Source organism: Equus przewalskii, chromosome 2 (assembly GCF_037783145.1).
Source record: "Equus przewalskii isolate Varuska chromosome 2, EquPr2, whole genome shotgun sequence".
In the NCBI taxonomy this organism is placed as follows: Eukaryota; Metazoa; Chordata; class Mammalia; order Perissodactyla; family Equidae; genus Equus; species Equus przewalskii.
The window spans coordinates 33,202,098-33,219,363 of NC_091832.1; the positions used below are offsets into that span (position 1 = coordinate 33,202,098).

A 17,266-nucleotide genomic window follows, 5' to 3' on the forward strand; every position below is an offset into this window, starting at 1 on the left:
TATTTTGATGATAGAATCGAATTGTATCCTGACAGATGTTGTATAATTGACCCTTCTCGTACTAGCAGAGTAAGAACACGTTGGTTGCAGGTACTTTTGGCTTCAATACAATCAAATCTTCCTGGATTTAAAGCTACAGGATGGTGGTTTTCAAATTTTTTAAAACAGCAAGACTTTCATTCTCCCATATAACTAGTACAGTGCCTGAATCATAAGTAAGTCTTTAAATCTTTGATGGATGAAAATAGCTCTAAATGGCATTTTCCAAAAGTGTCAGTTTGTGGCTGTTTGCAGTACTTTATTTGGCTAAACAGAGAAGTTTTTTTTCTGACTGATACTGTTAAGTTTTTTGTATAATTCAGTAAAAGTGTATTTTACAAGTACAAGCTTAACTGAAAAAGAGCCAAATATTCTGTTACATCCTTAGAGAGCTTGTTCTGAGAAAGGCTTGTTTTGAGGAAGGGTCTGAATCTTTTCTTAATATTCCAGCTGTTCTGTTGTCATGAATTAAATAAGTAAGGTTGAATTCCTTAGCTGGATAAGTGTTTCGTCAGCATACCATGGTAGGGATTTAGGTTTTTTAAAACCGGTTCACTACTATATTGAATATAGAATTTAGTACCTTTTCTGAGCAGTTGATCTCTTTTCTGGCCTGAATATTCCCAGAATATAATCCACAAGCGAGCTTTTATATAGAGTTGTGTGGTGGTTAGGTACAAATAAATACTGTCTCTGAGGAACTGACTTCACATGTTAAGATATTTAAATAAATGTGATATCAGAGATTAAGTTTCAGCATTTTTTGTACTAAATATTTCAGTTTACAGAGTATGATGTGAAATCGGTGTGTCAAAATTGTCTCATTCTAGAATTGCGTTTACTGTGGTAAATATTTCTAGAGTTGGGTTGATAGAGTGGCATGGCAAGCACAGCCGTTGAGATGGGTGATGAATGATATTAAAGTGCACTTTGCGTAGGGTAATGCTTGTTAAATATCTGTTTTTCAAGTAACAGAGTAAGAGTAATTAATTGGATGATCCTAATGCAGAATAAAATACATATTATGACTTAATGAATGGTTGAATTGCCTAAAACATTTATTTTAAAATGTCCAAAAGCCACAATTAAGTAAGAGCAGTATTTGTGTTAGATAACATTTAAAATACAGCCCTTTTAATTTGTTAGCAGTCATGTCTCTGGTGTTGAAAAGAGATTCCATTCAGAGATTAATAACCTCTCTACTGGAGTACTTCTTGAAGAGGCCTTGAGTACAGCCCAACAATTGAACTGGGATAAAGTCCCAGAACGATTTTCTCTCTATCGATCTAATTTAAAGAAAAGATTGATCGTACAGTCTTCTCCTATTTTTTTTTTTTTAAAGATTTTATTTTTTTATTTTTTCTTTTTTCTCCCCAAAGCCCCCCGGTACATAGTTGTATATTCTTCGTTGTGGGTCCTTCTAGTTGTGGCATGTGGGACGCTGCCTCAGCGTGGTTTGATGAGCAGTGCCATGTCCTCGCCCAGGATTCAAACCAACGAAACACTGGGCCGCCTGCAGCGGAGCGTGCGAACTTAACCACTCAGCCACGGGGCCAGTCTTCTCCTATTTTTTATGAGGCAAAGAGCTTCACCTCCACATCCAAACTATAAACCATGGAAAAGAATTCTCAGTTTGCTGCAGTATAAAGCCAGCATTGTAGAAAGTGGAGTTTCTTTTAAAAAATAAAGAGCTGCTTTTGAATCCCAGTTCTACCACTTGTTAATTACAAGATCGTGGTTAAGTCAAGCCTCCTTCTAGTGGGAAGCTTTACCATTTTTAAATGGAAATAACAATACCTACAGCACAGGATAGTGTGAGGATTAAATGAAATAGCGGATGCAAAGACCCTGGCAAATGCTAGATGCTTGGTAAATATTCGTTGCATTTCCTGTGTTACAATATCTTTAGAGTATTTAACTTTTTTAAGTTCAGAATTAATTTTAAGGAGTGAATTCTTTGTCTACTCTGGCTTGACATTTCAATATCATGTTTGTGGGACTTTTTCTAAATTCTTTAATATCAATTCATAACTCTATTCATCATCACTGAAAACCAGACCTTGCTATATGGGTATTTATATCATTAAATATTATTGCCTAATGCTGTTAAAAGATTTTATTTGTTTGTCACTGTATTTATTATGTCTGATTTATGTCCCCTGTAAAATTGTTTGAGAAAAATCTCACAGTGCAGGCAAAGTTGATATGTAGAGTGGTTTAGAAATTCCAGGGTAACTAGTTAGAAAGCCACAGTAATGACCTTGATGTTATCTAGAAGCCAGTGAGGTTCATCTGTGAACTTTGCAGAAAATCATTCAGCAGTGTTAACTGTCAAGCAAACATAATACTTGAAAAGGAAAAATTCTGTCTAATAGGCACATCTGTTATTCGCTTCTTTGAGAAGCAGTCCTCATTGCATTATGCTGTATTTGGAAAAATCCATGTGCTAACACAGGTTATTAATTTACAGTTTGTGTATGCTGTCTTTTATTTCCTGAAGGATATTATAATCTCTTACGGATTCTTCTCTACTATCTTCTCACTCCTCTTTTTGCCATGTGTTCATTGCTCTGTAGAATCCTGGGCAAAAGAAATGACAGGTGAAATATGATCCATTGGTAAATTTCTTAGTAACTTTTCTTTTCTTTTCTTTTCTTTTCTTTTTTGGTGAGGAAGATTGGCCCTGAGCTAACATCTGTTGCCAGTCTTCCTCTTTCTGCTTGAGGAAGATAGCCCTGAGCTAACATCCGTGCCAGTCTTCCTGTATTTTGTATGTGATGCCACCACAGCGTGACTTGAGGAGTGCAGGTCTGTCCCTGGGATTCAAACCTGTGAACCCCAGGCCGCCAAAGTGGATTGTGTGAACTTAACTACTACGCCAGCAGACTGGCCTCTAGTAACTCTTTTAATAGAATTCAAGATTAAATATTTGAAAATTGTACCTGAAAGGGCGACTTGACATTTCTGTAAAGTTTATTTTTCCCTGTCTTATTGTAAATCAGTATCGTAAAACATTTGTTTTAACAGGTGAAATATTGTTTCCTAATTAAATCAAATAAAACAAGAATAGTTTTGCTTCAGGACAGGAATAGGAGGAGTGGGGTGGAGGAGAGGAGATGCACTTATCTATTAGGATTTGGGTAGATTAGTTGTATTTTGTTTTGGCTGAAGCTTGATTCAGATTTACCCCAAGTCATCTGTTTGAGCCATGCTTTGGATTAGATAGATTTTGATTGATAGTGTACATTTTTTTAATTTATTAGATGAGCCGTGTCATCAGGAATTAATAATTCTGCTGACGATTAACTAGTAATAAGACAAGCTTAATGAGAATCTGTCTGGAGAGGCAGTGTTTTTCATATTTTGTGTCTATCATCTTGCTTGATGTTTACGAGAATGAAAAATTATAAGAAATTGAATGTTCTGCAAGAAAATGCCTATTGTGTATTCCCAGTGTTATGGCTGACAGAAGAAGTTAGAAATGACTTAAATAAATACAGGAGTACATATAGATTTGTTGTGGTAAATAGGGTTTATGTGGTTTGATTTCTCTTCAAACCTATTTTTAAAGCCATTTTATTGAATATACTTCCTTTTTATTGTTTTTACTGTTATAAACCATTTCTTTGAATAAAAAGATTTTCTTAGAAGACCATTCTTCCCAAAAATATTTGAGTGCCAGATATTTGTAGAGTACATACTGTGTGCTCGGCACAAGTGGGTTTATTTGGAAAAGGCCACCTCACAAAGTTTAAGCAAGATAGTTATTTTCCTTATTAACCACCAACTCTGTATTTAAGCCGTTTATTTCTCAAAGATTAAATATTCCAAAGTTTATATAACTATGTATTCTTAAGCTCCAGAAGATTAGTCCTAGAATCAGGAAACTTGCCTTCTGCTATTTATTTGCTTATCTGCATATATTTTTATTTCATAATAGTTATAGTGTTCATAGGATCTCTGCTACTGCCCTGTAAGTGGACCTTCTGGGAAGTTCCAGGTACCAGGTTTCTTCCTTAGCTCGCTTTCCTTGGTCTCTCTCACCTTCCCTCTGTCTCTTTACTCTGGAAATTTAGGTAAGGTTACTTTCCTAGAAATCCTTTCAAGTGCACGCTATTAGTTTTCTTACATTGTTTCCATCTTGGGAGGCAGGCTCAACATTATTCTGGCCTTTTACTATTCTCTCTAGGTCCTTGCCCCATCACTGTTGTACAGCAAACGCATACATTGCTCTCCTTTTTGCTATCATTCCTGATTTTCCTGGGCAAATTTCTCCATTCTTTGAGGATTTTAGCATTTGGCTTATAATTTGCTGCTCTGTTTTACTGTGTGTCATCTACTTACCATGAGGACTTCTGGCATTCATTTTTGCCCCATCCAACCATTGCCTGTGGGCTTCTGGATTCACCCTCCTTTCTTCCCTTTTTTTACTTCCCCAGAGCAACTATATATGGACATATATCCAGCAATCCACATGGACACAGTCTAGACCTGCACAGCCCAATACTATAGCCGCTAGAGCCACCTGTGGCTTTTGAGCACTTGAAACAGCTAGTGCAAATTGAGATGTACTATAAAGGGTAAGATATACGAGATGTCTTGGTTTTTATATTGACTGCAAGTTGAAATTTTTGGTATATTGGATTAAAATTAATTAAAATTAATTTTACCTGCTTATTTGTACTTTTTCTAAGTACTTTTTCTTCTTCTATTGAAGAGCACTGGTCTAGACCTGGTGTCTACCTAGAACTGTTCTGTTCTTGAGTTCTTGAAGTCTAAAATTTCTGACCACAGCGTCCTGCTTCTACCTTTCCCGTGTTTACTCCTATTGTATCTGTTTTACAGCCTGCAAACCTCTAATTCTGTAATCCCTTTCTCTTCTCAATATGACAAGCCCCTTCCTGCCTTCACATTCCTCTTGTTTAGCCTTGATCCTATCATTGATTATTAATTGCTAGCTCCTTTTCTTTCCTCAATTTCTGTATTTTGCCAATTCCTATCCCTGAGTCAATCTAACATAGCAGGTGTTTTGTCTACCATGCCTCCCAGGATGGAGGGTTCTGCTGTAGAAATTTAAATACCTGTGTTGATGGACTTTATTAAAAATGTGTGATTTCTTAGTATAGCCAGACTAAGTTATGCTAAGCTGTAATTTAGCTGTTTGGTAATCCTACTAATTATCACTAACTGACTTCCAGTTATATCCTGCACTGAGCGTTCATCTGCACCAGGTTGGCCCCAGCAGCCCGGCAGGCTACAGCTCCTCAAGTTATGCATTGTGGTAGCCCTGCTTTACCATTGCTAATCCTGCTTACTTTTTTTTTTAAGCACCTATTGTTTTAAAAATCATGAAATACATAATCTTATAAAAGGGTATATTATAACATGTTCAGTTTGAAAGAAGAATAATAAAACAACTGAGCACCACTCACCTTAAAAAATCAATCACCAGTATCTTTGAAGCCTTCTTGTGCCCCTCTCCTTTATCGGAGCTCCTTTCTTTCTCCCTTCAGGTGATCATTGTCTTGAGTTTTGTGTTAATTGATATTTTGTTTCACTACTTGTGTTTGTTTCCGTATACTTTCATTGGTGTCAGCAGGTTGAGCTTCACTCTTTGAATCAGCTATTATAAATGTGACCTTGGGCAAGTTACTTTATTTCCTGTGAACCTGTTTTCTCATTTTTAAAATGATTTACTTCATAGATGGTTTGTATTAAAAGTAGATATCTGCAGTAAGCCGACTCTTGGGAATGGGAGTTTGCGTCCCCCTTTCAGAAACTCCATCTTTCTGTTTTAAAGATTCATTTTCTTTTGCCTGTCTCAAGAGTGTTTATTTCAGATAATATGCTGTTTTTATTCTCGTTCGTGGCAAAGATTGTTGGTTTTATGCTACTGATTCCTAGAACGCTCTCTGTAGTTGACTCTGTTCTGTACGTGTCCGATTGCTCTCTACACTTTTGTACCTGGGAGTTTCTTTGACGGTTAAAACTTGACATGATACAATTGAATTCTTCACTTTTTCATCCAAAGCAGAGAAAACAGCTAATGCAGAGACTTTAAGAGAAAATAAACTTGGTACGTTGAGGGAAATAAGTAAGGCCAATGTGGTTGGAGAGTACTGGGATAGGAGGTGAGGTCCGAGAGGTGGCCTGGGGCCCAATCATTTTTGGCTCTATATGCATTCTTAGCTACCCTGTCCTCAAACCTTGGAGCATTAGCTTCCTAACCCTTATATCTAGTTGCTCAGAAAGTCCTGCTATTTCAGCATACTAATTAGCTCTCAAATCTGCCTTCTTTGTGGTGGACCAGCAGACCCTTCTCATCATGTTCCTAGACTGTTGGCAGTAGTGCCCTAACTACTGGTATCCCTGACACAGATCTCTTCTCCAGGATTCCATATTGTAATAGTTATTTTTACTAAACAAATCCAATGATGTTGCTGCCTTGTTCAGCATTTCCTGGGGTTCCGCTCAAGGTAAAGTCCTTACTTATCCTGACACATCTTTTTAGTCCAGCCCTAATCTAATTCTGTGGGCTCACCCACCCCTGTGCTCTGGCATTACTGACCTATTCAGGGTTCAGCGGACATGGCCTACTTTTTTTCCAGGTCTTGTGCTTCTGTTTTACTCTTTGTTTTGCCTACACATGGTGCCCCTCTCCTCTTATGGCTGATTGCCAGCTTGTCCATCCATCCCTTTTTGAACTGTTAACTGTGGAGGCTCTCTGGAAATCTCCTTCTCCCAGGAAGAATTAATCAGTTTCTGCTTTACTTATTGAAATGTTTTTCATGGTCCTTGCAGCACTTTCTACATTCTATTAGAGCTGAGTTAAGTAAATTGTAAATCACTTGGGCACAGGAACCATGTCCTTTCCTAACTTTAATTCCAGGACCTCTGGTTGATGTTGGGGAAAAAAAATTAAATGATTGCATTTTAAATAATGTATGATTTGAGGGTTTATTTCATTCCAGTTTAAGTAAAAAGTTTTTGTGTGCCTAATGTTTTCGTTGATGATACCACTTACTAATTAGCATCCTCAAAGGAAGGAAAATCTAAAGCAATTTGCTTTGAGGCCTTGTTATTCATAGTAGAAGTCAAGAACACAGACCCTGTCATTCAGGGATACTTTAGAAAGAAAACCTAGGAGATGTATTGGTCATGTCCATAAAAAGCATAAGTTGTATGGACAGTGCAGTGATAACTGCCTTTGCCTCCAGGTCAACTGGAGAGACGTGTTTTTCTCCAAAGTAGACCTGGCCTAATTGAGATGAAGTTTGCCAGCCTAATTAGCCTCCTGGTTTTCCTTGTCTTTGTTTTTGTATTGTCAGCAGCACTTGGTGTGTTGGTTGGGATGAGGGTAGAACCACGTGATGCCTAAAATGAGCTTTATCATAAACTGGTTGGTGTTATTGAGGGAAAGCTTTCAGGGAACTATAACTTATTAGTGGGACTGGGAGAAGAAGCCAAGTGTTGTGGTGAGACAGAAATTTCCACTGAGTTACTGGGAGCAGGAAGACCATTGGTGGGTGACTCAGCTGTTTTCTAAACCTGTCTCATGTGATTGAGTGTGCATAATGTCTGTTTATTCTCGGCAGAGTAAGTACTAGGGGAATCACATTACACAGCAGGCATAATGTTTATTTAACCAGCCCAGTGATGATCTAAAAATAGCTTGTAGGGGATTTTTGTTTTCTTTCTACATTTAGCATCATAAGATAGAAAAATGATAATGGAGACCCATCCATGACAGCTTTCCCTTATAGATGACTTTGAATATATAGTTGGCCCATACTATTTCATATCTTTCAATGTAGAGAGATGAAAGCTTTGATATTTAAATAAAAGGTTAGGAAAAGAAGATAGCCTTCTAATTATCCAGAAGTAATTTAGCACAGTTACATTTTAGCTCATATTCTGGACAGATAAGACATTTTGGCTGCTTCAAGGGCCATCATTGAGGTATTTACGTGTTAAATTTTTACATAGGAACTTCTTTTCCCTTTTTGTGAGGTTATAGCAAATGCTTTTTTGAAATGAAAATGTTAGTGCTGTATATTTGCTGAACTTAATGTTAATATTAGATTATGATAGTAATAGTTTTACCCTGATTTTCTTGATTTACTCAACTTATACTCAAGGATTGCACTACCATGTACTGTAATTGACTCTTTCAGTGTGTCAAAATGTGATGATGATTATCATCCCTGTGTACCTATTTATATACTTGGCTCTGAAAGAGAAAGCACTTGGAAGCCTGAGTGTATCTGGTGATCATAATCTGCTCATTTGCCCAGGAAGCACTGAGTCACTATGATTTATTCTTTTTGACATTTGAGCGTTCTTGCTATTCGAGGTGTGGCATCTGCAGCATATGAACTTGAGTCTGAGATTGTTTCAAAAGGGAAAGGGAAACTGGATTCATTAAGAAGAAATAAATGCCAGTGTTCTATTTACATCAGTGTTTAACTTTTAAAAGTGGAGGGGCCGGCCCCGTGGCCGAGTGGTTAAGTTCGCGCACTCGGCTTCGGCAGCCCGGGGTTTCGCCAGTTTGGATCCTGAGCGCAACCATAGCACCACTCATCAGGCCACGTTGGGGCCGCATCCCACATGCCACAACTCGAAGGACCCACAACTAAAATGTACAACGACGTACTGGGGGGATTTGGGGAGAAAAAGCAGAAAAAAAAATTGGCAACAGTTGTTCACTCAGGTGCCAACTTTAAAAAAAAAAAAAGTGGGGATACTTGATTATTCCAGTAGTCTGTAGAATTACATTATTTACAGTGCTTGATCCTATATATAAAATAGGAAATATATACTTTTTTTGTGTTGATGAAAAATGAGTTGTGCATTAAACAGTGTACGATATTAATTTGTTTTATTCTAAAAAGTATTAAGCAAATATGAGGCAATTTAAGTTTTTGTTTTCAATATTAGAGTTAGAATATTTTCTGGGATTTGTGTTTTATCATCTTTTTAGTTGGTGTAGTCATTAGGCATTTAATGTACCTGGAATGGTATATTAAAGTGCGTATTTTCTAGTTCACTGTGTATAAATAAGATCTGACTTGAACTCCATTTGAAAGTAATTCTAACAATTGCACTGGCTTTATTTGATCCCATACTTGCCCTTATCCCAAAGGATGAATAACAAGTTGGTCATTTCTCAGTGTTAAAGTTATCTGGGCCCCAAAAACCTAAGGTTCAGCCGTGGTACTTGGGCATGTTCCAAAGAACAAATAAGAAAATGATTTCAGGTGAACTCAGCTGTATTCTACAGAAGAGAAATTCTTATCAGATTGGCAGTTGCAATAGATATCCCACTGAACCCGAAATGACATGCAGAGGCAATGTTTTCTTCTGTAGTAGAGGAATTATTTCCATTTCCTCTAGTCATTTGTAGTGTTTCTGGAAGATGTTGAGGGTGAGGTGGGGTGGGAGGGTTTGTTTTTGATTTCTAAAAACACCTCTTGCTTTGTGAGGTAGGAAAATAATGTATTCTTTCTAGGTCCGATGCTCCTTGTTAATCTCCTTCCTTGGAAATAAAAGATGAGAACTTGGTTTTCCCTTCACTGAAATACATAAAAGGTGTTGTGTTTTGTGCAAACTGCTAAATGATGATTTTTAAATCTGTATTAGATGATTTTGTATAGCTAGCTACCATTTATGATTTTCAAATGGCTTACAGTGCAACATCGTTATCAGTTTTACTCAGGTCTACTTTATCAAGTACAGATTAAAATTCAAGAAGATATAAGCAAGTATGTATAAGTATATATCTCCAAATATGTATTAGTCTGGCAACTAATTGATGAAATTGAATAAATGCTGTTGAAACAAACTTGTTTGTGATCAGACTTTGTGAGAGAGTAATGTTATTGATACCTAAAAATTTTTTAAATTGTGTCAAAAACCGTAAAGTTTACTGTCTCAACCTTTTTTTTTTTTTCTTTCGGTTTTGGTTTTTTGGTGTTTTTTTGGAGGAAGATTAGCCCTGAGCTAACATCTGCCACCAATCCTCCTCTTTTTGCTGAGGAAGACTGGCCCCGAGCTAACATCTGTGCCCATCTTCCTCTACTTTATATGTAGGACGCCTGCCACAACATGGCTTGGCAAGCCGTGCCGTGTCTGTACCCGGGATCCGAACCGGTGAATCCTGGGCTGCCAAAACAGAATGTGCGCACTTAACTGCTGCGCCACTGGGCCAGCCCCTATTACAATCTGTTTTAAACTGATAACAACTTAACTTCAGTTGCTTACAAATACTTTACTCCTTTATACCTCTGCCTCCTCCTGCTCTATGTTATTGGTGTCACAACTTACATCTTTATATATTGTATATCCATTAATGTAGATTTGTCATTATTTTTATGCTTTGTCTTTTGAATCTTATAAAATAATAAAAAGTCGAGTTATGAGGCAAAATTACAATAGTGCAGATTTTTATATTTGCCCACGTACTTATCTTTACCAGAAAACTTTACATTTTTATATGGCTTCCAGATACTGGTAGTATCCTTTTGTTTCCACTTTAAGGAGTCCCTTTAATATTTCTTTTTTTTGAGGAAGACTGGCCTGAGCTAGCATCCCTGCACATCTTCCTCTACTTTATGCATGGGACGCCTACCACAGCATGGCTTTTTTTGCCAAGCCGTGCCATGTCCGCACCTGGGATCTGAACTGGTGAACCCCGGGCCACCCAAGCGGAATGTGCGAACTTAACCCTTGTGCCATGGGACCGGCCCCCTTTAATATTTCTTATAGAGCAGGTCTTGTAATGAACTCCCTTAGCTTTTGTTTATCTGGAACTTTCTCCCTCATTTTTGAAGGACAAGTTTTTGTGTATAGAATTCTCATTAGACAGATTCTTTCTTTCAACAGTTTGATGGTAGTATGTCTCACTTGAGTTCATTGAGCTTCTTGTATTTGTGTGTTGCTGTCTTCCCTCAGATTTGGGACGTTTTCAGCCATTATTTTTTCAGCTTAGTTCTTTGCCCCCTTCTGCTTTCTGTTCTTCCATAATGCATATATTGTTCTTTTGATGGGGTCCCTTATGTTCCTTGGGCTCTGTTCAGTTTTCCTCATTCATCTTTCTGTTTTTCTTCGGAGATTTGATCATGTCCCAGGTCTTCTCTTTAAGGCACTGGTTCTTCTTCTGCCTGTGTGAGTCTCCTGTGCAGTCCCTCTAGTGAATTTTAAAAATTCAGTTACGTTTTGCCTCCAGAATTTGTTTGATTCTTCTTTTTACAATTTCTCTTTGTTGATTCTGTCATTTTGTTCATCTGTTGTTTTTCTCATTTCCTTTAGGTCTCTGTTAATGTTTTCCTTTCGTTTATTGAGGATATTCCTGACAATTAAAGAAAAGTCTTTATCACGTATCTTGAAAGTCCATGTTTCTTTAAGGTTGGTCTCTAGAGATTTGTTTCTTTGAATGGGCTATGTTTCCCTGTTATTAGTATGCCTTGTAAGCTTATGTTGATAATTGAGCACTTGAAAGAAGAGCCACACCTTCCAGTATTTGCGGACTGACTCCTTGCTGGGGAAGGCCATCAGTCATCAGTGCAGTATGAAGGCTTAAGGTCTTCTCAGGCATTTTCTGGGCATACATGTTCCCTGGGCCTGTGACTTCCACTGTGTACATGGCTGCTTTTAAATGTTGTTATTTCTGTAAGAGTCTTAACCCTGGTCTTAAAGTCTTAAATGTTCTATTGTAATCCTCTGCCTGTGATCTCTTGCCCTAGGTGCCTGCAGGTTTGAAGTCAACCTGCAGCTCTCGTGTAGCTCAGGAGATGCCACTGCTTTGAGCGTACTCCAACCTGATATCCAAAGTATGCTCCTGTTTCCATCAGTGCTCTGAGTCAGGGGAGAAAGAAATCAATCCCTCAGGCAGGCTTCCCCCTGCCCTGTCACCCCCTGCCCTTGACAAACCAGAATGTTACAAACAAATTCCACTCTTTTCCTTCTGTCTTGAGGGAGGAAGTTGGAATTTGGGTGCTTCCTCCAGAACATGCCATGCCAAGGAGTTGGGGCCAGGGCAGGCAAAAACACCCCTGCATTTTCTCTCCTTTTGAATGTGGCTGTGTAGAGCTCAGGAAGACAGTTTTCACAAGATTAAAGATGCCTGGAAGCAGTATGAATGGGAAATTATTTTAGGTTCATGGTAAAACGTAATACCTGGGAAAATTTGGGAGATTGAAAACAAACAGTCCCGTAGGAATGGAAAGTGGTGTTTTGAGGAAAAATTTAAGGATAGGGAAACAAAGTAAATGTTTAATATTTTAATAGCAAGAGGTAAAGGAGGATCACTTTTAACGAGTGTTAATTTAGGTCAATATTCTCCAACTTTTTGATCAAGACCTCTTGTATTCTCTTAAATAAAAACGCTTTTGGGTTCTCAATATATTGTTGTTGTTGTTGTATCTGTTAATGTTTGGTATACTGGCGTACCTTGGAGATACTGCGGGTTTGGTTCCCGACCACCATAGTAAAACGAATATCACAATAAAGTGAGTCACAGGAACTTTTTGGTTTCCCAGTACATATGAAAGTTATGTTTACACTATAATGTAGTCTCTTAAGTGTGCAGTAGCATTGTATCTACAAAAACAATGTACATGTCTTAATTAAAAAATACGTTACTGTGTAGAAGTGCTGGCATCTGAGCCTTCAGTGACTGAGAATCTTTTTGCTGGTGGAATCTTAGTAAGAAAATGTAGTATCTGCAAAGCACGATAAAACAAGGTATGCCTGCATTAGAAATTAAAACTGAGGGTTTAAAAAATATTAATTCATTTTAAAATAAAAACAAACTTCATTTTTTGTAAACATTAATATGTTTTATGAAAAGGTATTTTCCAAAACAGAGTTTATAAGAAGAGTTGTATTGTTTACAGTTTTGCAAATCTCTTTAGTATCTGGCTTATTAATAAGAAGTTAGCTGGAATCTCTTATCTGCTTCTGCACTCAACCCGTTACAGTATGGTATTTCAGTTGGAGTATATGGAGAGAATACAGTCCTACACAGGTATGTAATTGGGAAGTGGAGGCACATTTTATTCAAGCCTTTTCGGAAACTTGTGGCTGTTCTTTGATAGTACACCAAATTCAAGAAGTTCTAGTTTCTTAAACGTTAGTTGCAGTGTGGAATCTGAATCCATATAAGTGAACTTTTGGTACTCTGTTGCATTAAAATCTGCTGGTCTGTCTGGCACTTGAATTAATTCTCTGTCATGTATGATTTTGTAACATCATGCATTGATCATTTGAAAAGTGCTGCTTCACTGAGTTATGCAGATCTTCCACATACTTTGTATTTTACAATATAAAAAAATCAATCTCATCACAAAAGTCTATATATTGGGAAGGTGCCAAGCTCATTGTGACAGATACCCATTTTCGAAAAGTCCAAGTTTCATTTGAAAGCTTGAATTTATCATTGGTAACAAATACTTTCAATTTTCTTTGACGTGACAGGCTCACTTTGTTCATTTTCAGTAAAATGACTGCCATGTACCAGAGTCTGTCTATGCATAGTTTGTTATTTATTCTTTCAAGTGAAATGGTGTTGTATGTGAAAAAGCACCTAGTTTAGCCTTTCACTCAAAGTCATTTAAATGCTTTTTCTCAATACAACCATCTTACCCCAGTGAGCTGCAAAAGTGCTTTATTTCTCTTCTCTCATTTGGTCATACAATACATTAAAAGGACATTTGCTAACGCTTCCTTACTATGTGATTCCCTATTTCTAATATTCTTCGTATGACCAAATTATAAAGATGAAGAGTAGTTTAGTGCTTACCAGAGTTAGGTGCGTGAGAGCTGGAGAGAGGAGGGAAGAAGGAAAGAAGGTGCCCGTGACTCTTACAGGGTTCTATGAGGGATCCTTGTGAAGAAGCTTTTCTATACTGTGACTGTAGTGCTTCTGATACAAATCTATACATGTGATAAAATTACCTAGAACTAAATACACACACAAATGTGTGTGCATATAAAACTGGTGAAATCTGAAAAATGTTGATGGATTATATCAATGTTATTTTTCTGATTTTGACATTGTATTATAGTTATGTAAGATGTTATCATTAGGGGAAACTGGATGAAGAGCATCTGGAATCTTTCCGTATTATTTTTTAAACTCCATGTGAATCTATAATTATCTTGGAATAAAAATTAATAACTTTTATTGTCACATAAATGACGTTCTAAGTACTGGCTCTTTTTCATTTTCTTTTTTGTATTTTAAGTGAGCGCTTGGTAAGAATGTGGGAGTGAAGAGTACAAAGGCTACCAGTATTAAGACACAAGAAGTTTGACAAACCACCTTGCTTTTCTATCGTTAGTGCAAGTGTCAAGACAAATAATAGCATTAATATTATGAAAATAGGGGCCAGCCCGGTGGCACAGCAGTTAAGTTCACATGTTCCGCTTCTTGGCAGCCCGAGGTTCGCTAGTTCGGATCCCGAGTGCGGACATGGCACCACTTGGCAAAAAGCCATGCTGTGGTAGGCGTCCCACATGTAAAGTAGAGGAAGATGGGCATGGATGTTAGCTCAGGGCCAGTCTTCCTCAGCAAAAAGAGGAGGATTGGCAGTAGTTAGCTCATGGCTAATCTTCCTAAAAACAAAATAAATATTATGAAAATATTTTACCTCGCAGACCCTCTAATAAGTTCTCAGGGATGCCCAGGACTCTGTGGTCCACATTAGAGAATTGGTGGCATAAAGCTTCAGTCTTTATTTAACTGAGGAAAACAAGGAATGTGCTTGAGACTGCCTGTCGAATTCAGTGATAGGCCTCTGTTTCTCTCTCCAGTGTTTGATATTGTACTCTTGTTTGTTGGATGTTATTGTACTTTTGTAAAAGTACAATTACAGATATTTGTAATGATATAAAAGGTAGACATGAGAAGAGTAAAACTTTGGAATTAGCAGCTTTCTACACCTGTGCTGTGCAGTATGGTAGCAACCAGCCATATCTGGTCATTTAAATTTAAATTCTAAGTGATTAAAATGTGTATAAAGAAAATTTAAATGGAATTAGTGGTTATAGAGTTTCAGTTTTGAAAGATGAAAAAGATCTTTTGTACAGTGTGCATATAGTTAACACTACTGTACATTTAAAAATGATTAAGATGGTAAATTTGTTTTCTACTACAATAAAAATTTTTTAACTTAATAAGCTTATTTAAATGTAATAAAAATCATTTTTTCAGTTGCATTAGTTACTTTTCAAGTATTTAATAGCTCCATGTGGCTAATGGCTACCATATTGGGCAGTGCAGATATAGAACATTTATAATCATTGTGGAAATTTCTGTTTACACTCATTGTGTAACACTCTGGAAGACAGTTCTCAAGAGCTTGAAAGTGCATGGAAGCATTGTGGATGCTGGCATGGTCAAATTGCTGGTCTAGACTTTAAGGTATTATCTTTGCTTCTCTGGTCATTTTTAATTGACAAACATTTATTTGTCTGGTAGAAGAGTTTCTCACTATGTATCCTATAATAGTTAGTAATAAGGATGAAGGAACACATATATGCATATGTATACACACATAAACTTATAAAGAAAAATTTTAAAACAAAATTAAGAACTTTTATAAATTATTAGTAATAGTCTACCTAAAAAAATTATTGGTAGAGCTGTAGGTAGTGTTTTCGTTCAAATTTTAAAGGCCTTCCCAGCTCTCAAATAGAAACAGATTTGTCTTGAGCACCTTTACGCCTTCGTATTTTACATGCCAAGACGTTTAATCAGTCTGGGATTTTTTTGCATACCGTAAGTAGAGGATATATATTCTCCTTTTCCCCTAAATGATTATCTAGTCATCCCAACACAATTTGTTAAGTAATTCTGGTAGTTTTGTAATGGTTTGAAATATTACTGGTATATTCTGTATATAACTGTGCTTATTTCAGTATTCTCTGTCAATACCGTTCATTAGGTATCATTAAATGTTTCTCTGTATCTTTTTTAAGGACTGCAAAGGATGATACTCGAAGGCTGAATAAATACTTCTTACATCCATATTTATCTCTTTATTGATTAAATTGTGAACTTCTCTAAGGTTAGAAAACCAGCAACCATGTATCCTTGGCCTCATTTATACACATAGCCCACAACATAGTGTCTTCTTTGTGTTAGATTTCTATAAATATCGTTGATCTAATTTTCATTGTGATTTATGAGATGACATTTCACCTGTGTTCCAGAAATATTTGGAACTTTGCAAACTGCAGACCTCTGACTGGATTTTCTGGTTTGCTTTGCTTTTTTCTGTCACATGAAGGGGAAGCTGAAGGACAGAGAACCTTCATTCATTATGTTTTTATTATAAAACTAATTTAGTATAAATTTATTACTATACAAGTAATCAATTCTTTTGATCCTTAAAAAAGGCAAAACAAGTAATACAGAAGCATATGAAATAAAACCTGCAAGTTGTGTCCTCTACTTACCCTTCCAATTCCCATTCCTCTGAAGTAGCTGCTGTTGAGTTTGCTATGTATCTTCCTAAGACATCTTATCTTTATCTGTTTGTGAGTATACTATATGCATATATCAGAAAAACTGCACAAGTAGGTCGCTTTTATACTTAATTCTATTATTTGCTTTTGCTTTAGTACTACAGATACCTTTCTATAACAGTGTATGTAGAGTTACCTCGTTCTTTTTACGATTACAAGATAGTCTCCCATTGATTTGTTATAGCATCCTTTCACCTCTGCTCTATAAATGAAAATTCAGAATGTTTCCTTTTTTTCTTTTTGCCATTATAAATATATGTGTAGGGTAAATTCCTTGAAATGGAATTGTGGAGTCAAAGGGATAAGCTTATTTAAAATTTGGTTAGTATTACCCAATAGCTCTTTGAAAGCAGTTGTGGCAACTTCATTTTTCAGTCAGATTTATATGTGTATGCACACACATGCACAATATTTAATTTAGTCTTTATGGCAGTATTTATTTAAAGTGAAGGAAGAGTCTTAAAACAGAAGAAATAGTATTTCATGTGAGTTATATGTGAGTTACTTAGAATAGTGCCTGAAACATAGTAAGAGCTATATAAGTGTTTTCCGTTATAATTATTTTTGTTGGCTGAAGTCCATTGTATTATATTGTGAAAATTGAAAATCCTTGTTAATTTCTTCACGTTATCTGTATTTTGAAAGTCATCACATCTGGACCTAAGATCCTGTGTTCCTGTGTTCTATCTTATAATGGAAT

The 17,266-nt window shown here is 36.6% G+C and overlaps 1 protein-coding gene across 50 annotated transcripts in view; it reads left to right on the forward strand.

Moving 5' to 3' along the window:
- EIF4G3 (eukaryotic translation initiation factor 4 gamma 3) overlaps positions 1-17,266 on the forward strand; it is a 319,678-nt gene that overhangs the window by 135,378 nt on the left and 167,034 nt on the right. For 6 of the 50 annotated variants that reach the window (XM_070599714.1, XM_070599611.1, XM_070599834.1 and 3 more), the window contains one exon: positions 4,479-4,619. The exons of the other annotated variants lie outside the window; for them this stretch is intronic. The gene's annotated coding sequence lies outside the window, so the exon portion shown is untranslated. Of the gene's footprint in view, positions 1-4,478; positions 4,620-17,266 lie in introns of those variants that run through there. 50 annotated transcript variants of the gene reach the window in all.